Genomic DNA, 7,987 nt, shown 5'->3' on the forward strand with positions numbered 1-7,987 from the left:
CGTCCCTATTTTGGTGTCCACAGCCCTGAGGATTCGATTTTACTCATCTGGAATGAGATTAATGTGCAACTCTTTCCCACGTTTTAGTTTACTGGTGTCGCAATCTTTCATAATTTTGTCCAGAGCATCTGATGATTTAGAAAAAAGCTCCCTCAGAGCTCGCTATTCGAGTGGTAATTATTGTTTCTCAATAATGTCAACTGGGTAATTGCTTCCTGAAAGGCAGACATCTCAACCTCCTCCTCTGTCAGCTGGTCTGGGGTCTGGGTTTCCTCAAACATCTTGGCTAAAGAACCACACGGGTTTTTTTTAGCATCAGTGCAGCACCAGGACACAGAAGCAATTGAACCTCCATCTTAAAGCAAGCGCAAACCCTCGCTTGCAGTTGTGGGCAGGCTTTTTGTAATTGACATTATCAGACTTTCATTGTAGAATAGATAATGTAAAAGTAGATGAGGTGAAGATTGAGACCTTATTTTCCCAGTCTTTCAGGCTTACTCCCAGAGCTCTTTGTTGGTCTACTCTTAACCATCTCCTGTCCCTCTCAATGTTTCCTGCGTGTATGGCTTAGGTGTTGAGAGATTGTTCACACACTTGACTTCGAGAGGTCTGAGCTGTGTTTCCGTCATATGGGTTTGGGAACTTACTCATGAAACCATAAGAGTAAACATGCTTCTCCTCATTGAAACATTTTATTAAGCACTTACCTCAAAATGGTTTCTTTACTCGAAAAGTAGCTAACGTGGAATGCGCACTGTTGCCCAAGGGTCTGGTTCTAAGCGATTGACATGAGCTAACTCACTTCACTCCATGCCCTTGTGGATGCAGGAAATCTGTAGGGAGAGCTCATTGAGGCTCTGCCTCACTGAGCATGTCCCTCCTGGAGAAGAGCGCCATGTCCACACTGACAGGCACAGCCAAGGCCTGGAGTCGGGCCCCCCTCCATGACCGTAGCAGCCGTGTCATCCTCAGCCCACTCGCCATACTCGGTGTTCCCTGAGTTCCTGAAGTAGGCAAATTGGCATCTGGTACTCTATAATTCTCACCCTTGACTGTATGTTAAAGTCACCTAGAAAAGAAAGTGAGCCTGCCTTCTCCAGTTCTGGTGTAAGAAGGTGGGGCCTGGGCAAGGGCAGGCTCTTTTGGTTTTGTTTTTTAAATATATATATATATATATATGTATGTATATTTATTTTAATAATTTTATTTATTTAATTTTTGGTGGTGCTGGGTCTTCATTGCTGCAGGCTTCTTTCTAGTTACAGCGAGTGGGGTTGCAGTGCTCAGGCTTCTCATTGCGGTGGCTTCTCTGGTGGAGCATGGGCTTCAGTAGTTGAGCTCCTGGGCTCTGGAGCACAGGTGAGTAGTTGTGGTGCCTGGGCTCAGCCACTCTGTGGCATGTGGGATCCTCCTGGACCAGGGATTGAACCCGTGTCTCCTGCATTGGCAGGTGGATTCTTTGCCACCGAGCCACCAGGGAAGCCCAAGGGCAGTTTTGAAAGCACTCCCTCCCCCGCCCGGGTAGTTCTGATGAGAATCCAGGCTTGAGAACCAGCAGGTGTCAGGTCACTGATTTGAAGGCAGAGCGTCAAGTGACGGTGGTGGTCTTTGCTTGCCTGTCAGGGTCGTGTTTATATTCCTCTCAAAATTCACGCCCAGGGGTGCTTCCTCAGAAAATTAGATGGTTAGATGTATGTTCTTAATCTGTCTTCATACCCCTGGGATCATGAGGCTGTAATCTATATTTTCGCCAAGTTTAAAAATTGAGTTATTTGATCATCTGAAAGTTATATATAAATGCATATCCCTGGACCTGCTGTGCAGTGTGAGAAAAAACATTTCAAAATGTTTACATACCTCTTCATCCTCTGCCCTAAACCTGTGCCCTCCCCTCAGATATGACCACTGCTGGTTCTGACTTTTTATGTGTTTCTAAAAAATTTTACCATGGACGTGTGTATCCCTCAGTACATAGTATTACTTTGCATTTTAAAAATTATAAATTGTACACAGATGTATTCCTCAATGTCTGTTTGTTTATTTTTGGCCTCACCACTTGGTTTGCAGGATCCTCATTCCCTGGAAGGGGTTGAACCCTGGCCTGTGGCAGTGAAAGTGTGGAGTCCTGACCCCCAGACCACCAGGGAGTTCCCTTCCTCAGTGTTTAAAATTCAGCATTGTTTGTGAGCCTTTGGACTACATGTAGCTCAAGATGTGGCCTGAGCAGACTCCAGTTCCGTTCTGCACTGCTGGACATTTAGGCGTTTTCCAGGTTTTTCCCTTAGAGCTCTGCTCTGCACAATTTGTGAGCAGTCTTCATGCGCAAGTGTACAGGAGCTACTGCTATAACCCACGTGAGTTTCAGTTTTATTACAGGTCAGGGTGCTCTTCAAAAGGGGTCGCATCCATTCCACACCCATCTTGGTTGCTACCCCACTGCCGCTTCTCAGCACTTGATGTTGTTAGAGTGCTTAATTTTTGGTAGTCTGATGAGTGTACAAAAGTCTTCATTTGTGTTTCTCTTCTCATCAGTGGAGGATCTTTGTATCTTCAAAGAGGCATTAAGAAATTGGGGTGCCCTTTGGTTGGGGCTCAGACTTTGGAGAAGGTGGGACCTGGCAGATACTTGGACTCCCAGCAGGGAAGGAGCACAGTGTAACAGTTGCTTCTGCTGACGAATGGGGCAAGGTCTGTGCTGCTGTGAGTGCTGCACGGGCTGGAGCCTCTGGCTACTGCTCTTTCCCTTGGAAAAAGGGAGAGCAGTCTCATTTGTCTTCTCTTTCAGTCTCCATCCAGGACTTCCCGAGAGCAGAACTCAGCAGGAGGCTGGCTGGCTAAGGAGCGTGGCAAGCATAGTTTACAGAGTTCCAGACAGCACCGCACAACAGTATAAAAATGTGGGCTTGTGGCTTAGAGATGATGACTAACCCGCAGACAGCAGGCTGCCGGGCACTCAGCTGCCTGGAGGGTGAGTGGAAGGTCCCTGGACCTGCCACTGCTGCAGAGGGCATTCACAAGGAGAGAAATCAAACTTGCATGCATGTGTAGTTTCCTTTTACTCATGGTTGAAATTAATTCTAACTCATGCAAGTGTGATCAAAAGGAGAATCTAATATGTAGAAGGAGGAACGACGTTAAATGGCTAAGTTGGTAAATTTAGTAGAAACTTCACTTGTCATTGAGAATGTAGGAGGGAGTGGATCTCGTGAAGAGGGGATGTTAGGAGGGGAGTGGGCAAACCCTGCTCTGCCTTGCTTGCAGCCTTGTGGAGGAGACAGTGATTCATATTAAACTGGTGGCTTGCAGATGCTCCCAGTTTCAGCTGATACACTCAGACACCACTGCTTGGCTGAGCACTCCAGAAATCTCAGTGCCTGAACTGGGGTCCCCTTGGTATCCTGTGGTACTAATCTTAAGTAGTCGGCATTAAACTGCCATTCTGAGGTAGGGGCAGAACAGGAAACCAACAGAAATTGTTTGGGATTTTGGTTATAAATGGCTATTGTAAAAATATGCACTGACTTGCCTTCCTGATCTCTTTGCTCTCCAATTCTTATGTTCCAGGTCCTTTTGCATTTTGTGTTTTGTTTTGTGGCATGTGCCTATTAGATACTCTCTTAGAGATGGTTCAGGGGAAGTTATCATTCTGAATTTTTGTCTGTCTGAAAACAGGTTTATTTTGATCTTATACTTGTGTTTAGTGTGGTCAACTATAAGTCTGATATCATCTTCTGATTCTTGCTCCTCTCTGATTCTTCTTTCCAGAAGTTTTTAGGAGTCGTTGTGTTTGATGGTTTGAAACATGGCCAGGATGTGTCTGGGTCTGATTTTTTTCTCCTCCTTGGCACTAAGGATCTCCTTTCAGTTTGACGCTTGTGTCTTTATTTAGCTCTGGGAAGTTTTTTTCTGTTACTGTCATTTATCATTGACTCTTCTGATGACCTGCTGTATTCGTTTTACAGCACTGCCCAAAGTTCTTTGATGTTTCTCCACTCAGGAAGTAGGGTCCATGCTCTGTCTCCCCTCTCCTTGCGTCTGGTGGATTTCTGTCTGCTTCCGTTAGTGGAATGTGGCAGAAGTGAGGTGCTGTGACTTCTGAGGCCAGCCTTGAAGGCCAGGCAGCATCACCTACTTGCCTGGGACACTGGCCCTGGGAACCCTGAGCCACTATGGAAGCAGGCCTCCAGTCCCATCTGGTCCCATCCCTCGGTCTCCAGGTGCTGACATGCAAGGGAAGAAGCCATCCGGGCTCCTACATCAGCTGTTCAGGTCTTTCAGCAGAAGCCCCAGATGTCGTGGGCTGGATATGGAGCAATTCCTTTGCTCCTTCCGTATCCCTGAACCACAGAGTCCTAAAGGGATTGCTGGGACTTATCCGGTGGTCCAGTGGTTAGGACTCTGTGCTTCTGCTGCAGAGGGCATGGGTTCAGTCCTTGGTAGGGGAATTAAGATCCTGTGCATGCCACCTGGTACAGCTGAAAGAAAAATATTCTGAACGTCCATCAGTAAGTGGATGAATCAACAAATTGTTAGCAACAACAGAAAGAGATTGCTGTTTTACATCACCAAGTTTCAGGGTGGCTCTTATGCAGCAGTGGATAATTTGACAATGCACACACCCCCACCGCCGCTCGTCACCATCTCCTGGTTCTCTCCTTCTGAGCTCCAGTTGAGAGGAAAGGGTGCTGAAGTGCCTTGACCTTGATCACCCTGCTGTCCTGGGCTTTCGGTCTTCCAGTTGTTGGAAGACAGTCATTTCCCCCAGCAGATGTGAGCCTCTTGCCAACTCCTTATGTTGACTCTGCAGTCCAGATGGGCGATGTTTGGACTGACATACGCCAACCCTTGGGGACATCACTTCCGGCCTCGTCCCACTTCTGGCGGTGGAGAAGGGCAGTCACTGCACATACAGGGCCACAGGGTGACTGTCAGGTTGAGTGGCTGCTGACCTCCTCCACCTGCTTTAACATACTGTAGGCATGCTTGCAGCTAGTAAAGGAGAAGTTCATCAGAGCACTGGCTGCCAAAGCCCAGGTCTTTGAGGACCATAAATGTTCCCCTTTCCAGTCTTGGGAGGTCTGGGTGCAGACATCCAAGTATCAGCATGAGGGGTAGACCATGGCTCTCAGAGTGGGGTCCAGGGGGCACCAGGCCAACTGACCCAAACTGCTGGGGGGCAGGGCCTGGGAATATGCATTTTTTAAAAAAGAGGAGGCCTGTGCACACCATAGATGCTAAGTCAACTGTCCATGTTAGCATTCTCTGGTGGCTTCCACAGACTCACTACAAAGCATTCTGAAAACCTGTGATAACAATGAAACAGTCCAGTAGGAATATTGCTTTATCTAGAATGAAACTGGGGAAATTTCAATATTCATCATCTTGGACACAAAATCCATTTGGTAACAGTACTCCCTACTCTCCCCCAGAAAGCAGACAAGCACAGCATTGTGACTCTAGAGCCCAAGCTTCCATCTCCTTAACCAATCTTCATTTAAGGGTGAGTGCAAGGAACAGGGTCAGGACAAGCCTCAGAAAGCACCCCTTGGCAGCTCATTCCTGCTAACACTCCAGTCAAATATTACCTAGTAAGAAAATTCCCAAACTTAGGATGGAATCGTTAGAATTTGACTCATATTCTTTCTCTTGGAGACCCAGTGTCAGAGTTCCCTCAGTTTCCAAGAGCATGGCCTTCCTTGAAGGGAACTTCACTTGAGGGAGAGCCTCCACTTTTTCCTGGGCTGGTGTTTGAAGTCCCAGATATGTGGACTGGAGCGACGTTTCGTGGCAGCTCTGCAGCCTTGAGTGTTCCGATTCAGAATTTTGATAAGGAGACTCTCTCTAAAATCTATTTACAGAAATTTAAACCTGGAATGCAAAAATAAACGCTTTTAGGATGCAGCCTAATTCTCAACATTACTTGAATTGCTTATGTTTCTGTTCATCCGTGTACATCATCTGAGAACAAAGTTAATGTCATGCAGAGTGTGCACAGCAAGTTCCCTTAAATAAGCCAGGTCACCATTTAAGTAAGGTGTCATCTCCCTGACAGACTCTAGAGGATCACACCCCAGAAGCATTTGTGACTGAGAAAGGAGGAGACCCCCTCAAAGCAGAAACTTTATCAATCACATCAGGAACTGAAGTTTTTGCCAAGGAGAGAAAAGACTTCGCTAAAAACAATTACATGGGTTACTTGAAATGACTTACAGGTAGTATCAATTCTGTTGTGTGTTTATCTTACAACACATCAAATAAGGACTTCCTTGGTGGTCCAGTGAAGACTTTGCCTTTCAGTGCAGGGGATACAGGTTCGTTCCCTGGTTGGGGAGCGAAGATCCCACATGCCTCTCAGCCCAAAACCAAAAACATAAAACAGAAGCAATTATTGTAACAAATTCAATAAAGACTAAAAATGGTCTCCATCAAAAAGAAAAAACCCACATCTAATAATACATGCAATCATTTAAAAATCAAATCTATCAAAGGTCATAGCAGCAGCAACAAAAATGACCACTCTCCACAATCCCCAGTTCTGCTCTCCGGGGCAGGGATTTTCAACTCTTTGAGCTCCTTTTTCCTGGCAGTTACTTTTGTGTTTCTAAATGATATGCCTGTTTTGTCTGAATATCTAAGTGTTCAGTATTATGTATTCACTTCCTTGTATGATACTGAGGTTTAGCTCTTTTACATCCGCCTTCTCCCCAACCTCCAAATGTGATTATGTCCCTATTTTTAGCTAAATAAGTGATCATTATCACGATGCAAATGTATTCTACTTTCAAGCCAGGTAGAGCCGACCCAGTTACAGTGCCTGACTGTGCAGCTTTGAGCTTTTCCTTGGGTTGTCACTTGCCTCGTTTTTAACTTGCAGTATTTCCCGTGTGCAAATCCTCAGGTTTTCCTAAAGTTCCTCCACATTGTTTCCGCCTCCTTTCCCAGTCGTTCCCCCTCCAGCCCAGGTGCCCCATGCCTAGGTTCTTTGCCGTCCTGAGTCGGAGCTCCTTCTCCTGGGCTTCATTCTCTTTCTTCCTAGGCACAAGTGCCTACTTTTGCTAAAATCTAACCTCTGACCCCTGGTGTGACCTTGGGTTGTCTTTCTCCTCCCAACTCCAGAGATACCACAGACAGAATTTCAATCAAGTGTCCACCTCAGCCTGTTACACGCACCCAACAGCTCCAGACCCCTCCTTCCCAAACATACCATAAAGACAGTACCTTGACCTACATGTTACATGTCAGTTGTACCTCAGCAAAGCTGGGGGGAATTATGTGAAATTTTAGATTGAAATAGTGACAAGTGCAGTGGTTGTAGATTTCTGGGTGTGTTTGAATCCTTCCTTCACCCTTGCACCTTGAGAGGAACAAGTTCAACTCCTGTGTGTCTCTGTGTCATCTTAATAGGGGGTCAGGTCCGTCTGCCTCGGGATTGCTGAGAGCAGCGCATGCGTGAACCCATTACATGGAATAGTGTCAATCTGCCAAGACAGAGCCCCCAGCAACTGTCACTATCAATACAAATTATGCTGCTCTTTCCTTCCATTTTGTAACATGGACTCTCTGGCTGTGGAAATTAGTTTTATGTCCCTCAGTAAAGTTGGTAGTTTTCTGTCTAAAAATTCCTATTTCTCATGACTTTTATTCTAATTATTTTATTGTATGTTGAGCTCAATCTAGTTTATTTATCAAATTTTTTCTATTTCCTGATCCCTCTTTTAAAAAATAAGCAATTTTAATTTTGAGCTAATTGGAATCCAATAACTTTTTTTTTTTTTTTTTTACTTTCTAATCATATCACCCTCAAACCATAAAAGATTTTCTAGATCTTAAAAAAGAAAAATACCCACAGGCTTCACACACTCAGTTGGGGGACGCCATCTTCCAGTTGTGTGCTATCTCCTTCATGCCTGTCGAAACCTAGATTTAATCCAGGGTGACCTTTTCCAGCTCTGTTGCTGGTGGTGGTTAGAAGTTGGTGGGAGTCATC

The sequence above is a fragment of the Moschus berezovskii genome, chromosome 8 (assembly GCF_049115385.1).
Source record: "Moschus berezovskii isolate FMDL1 chromosome 8, NW_MosBer_1.0, whole genome shotgun sequence".
Taxonomy (NCBI): domain Eukaryota; kingdom Metazoa; phylum Chordata; class Mammalia; order Artiodactyla; family Moschidae; genus Moschus; species Moschus berezovskii.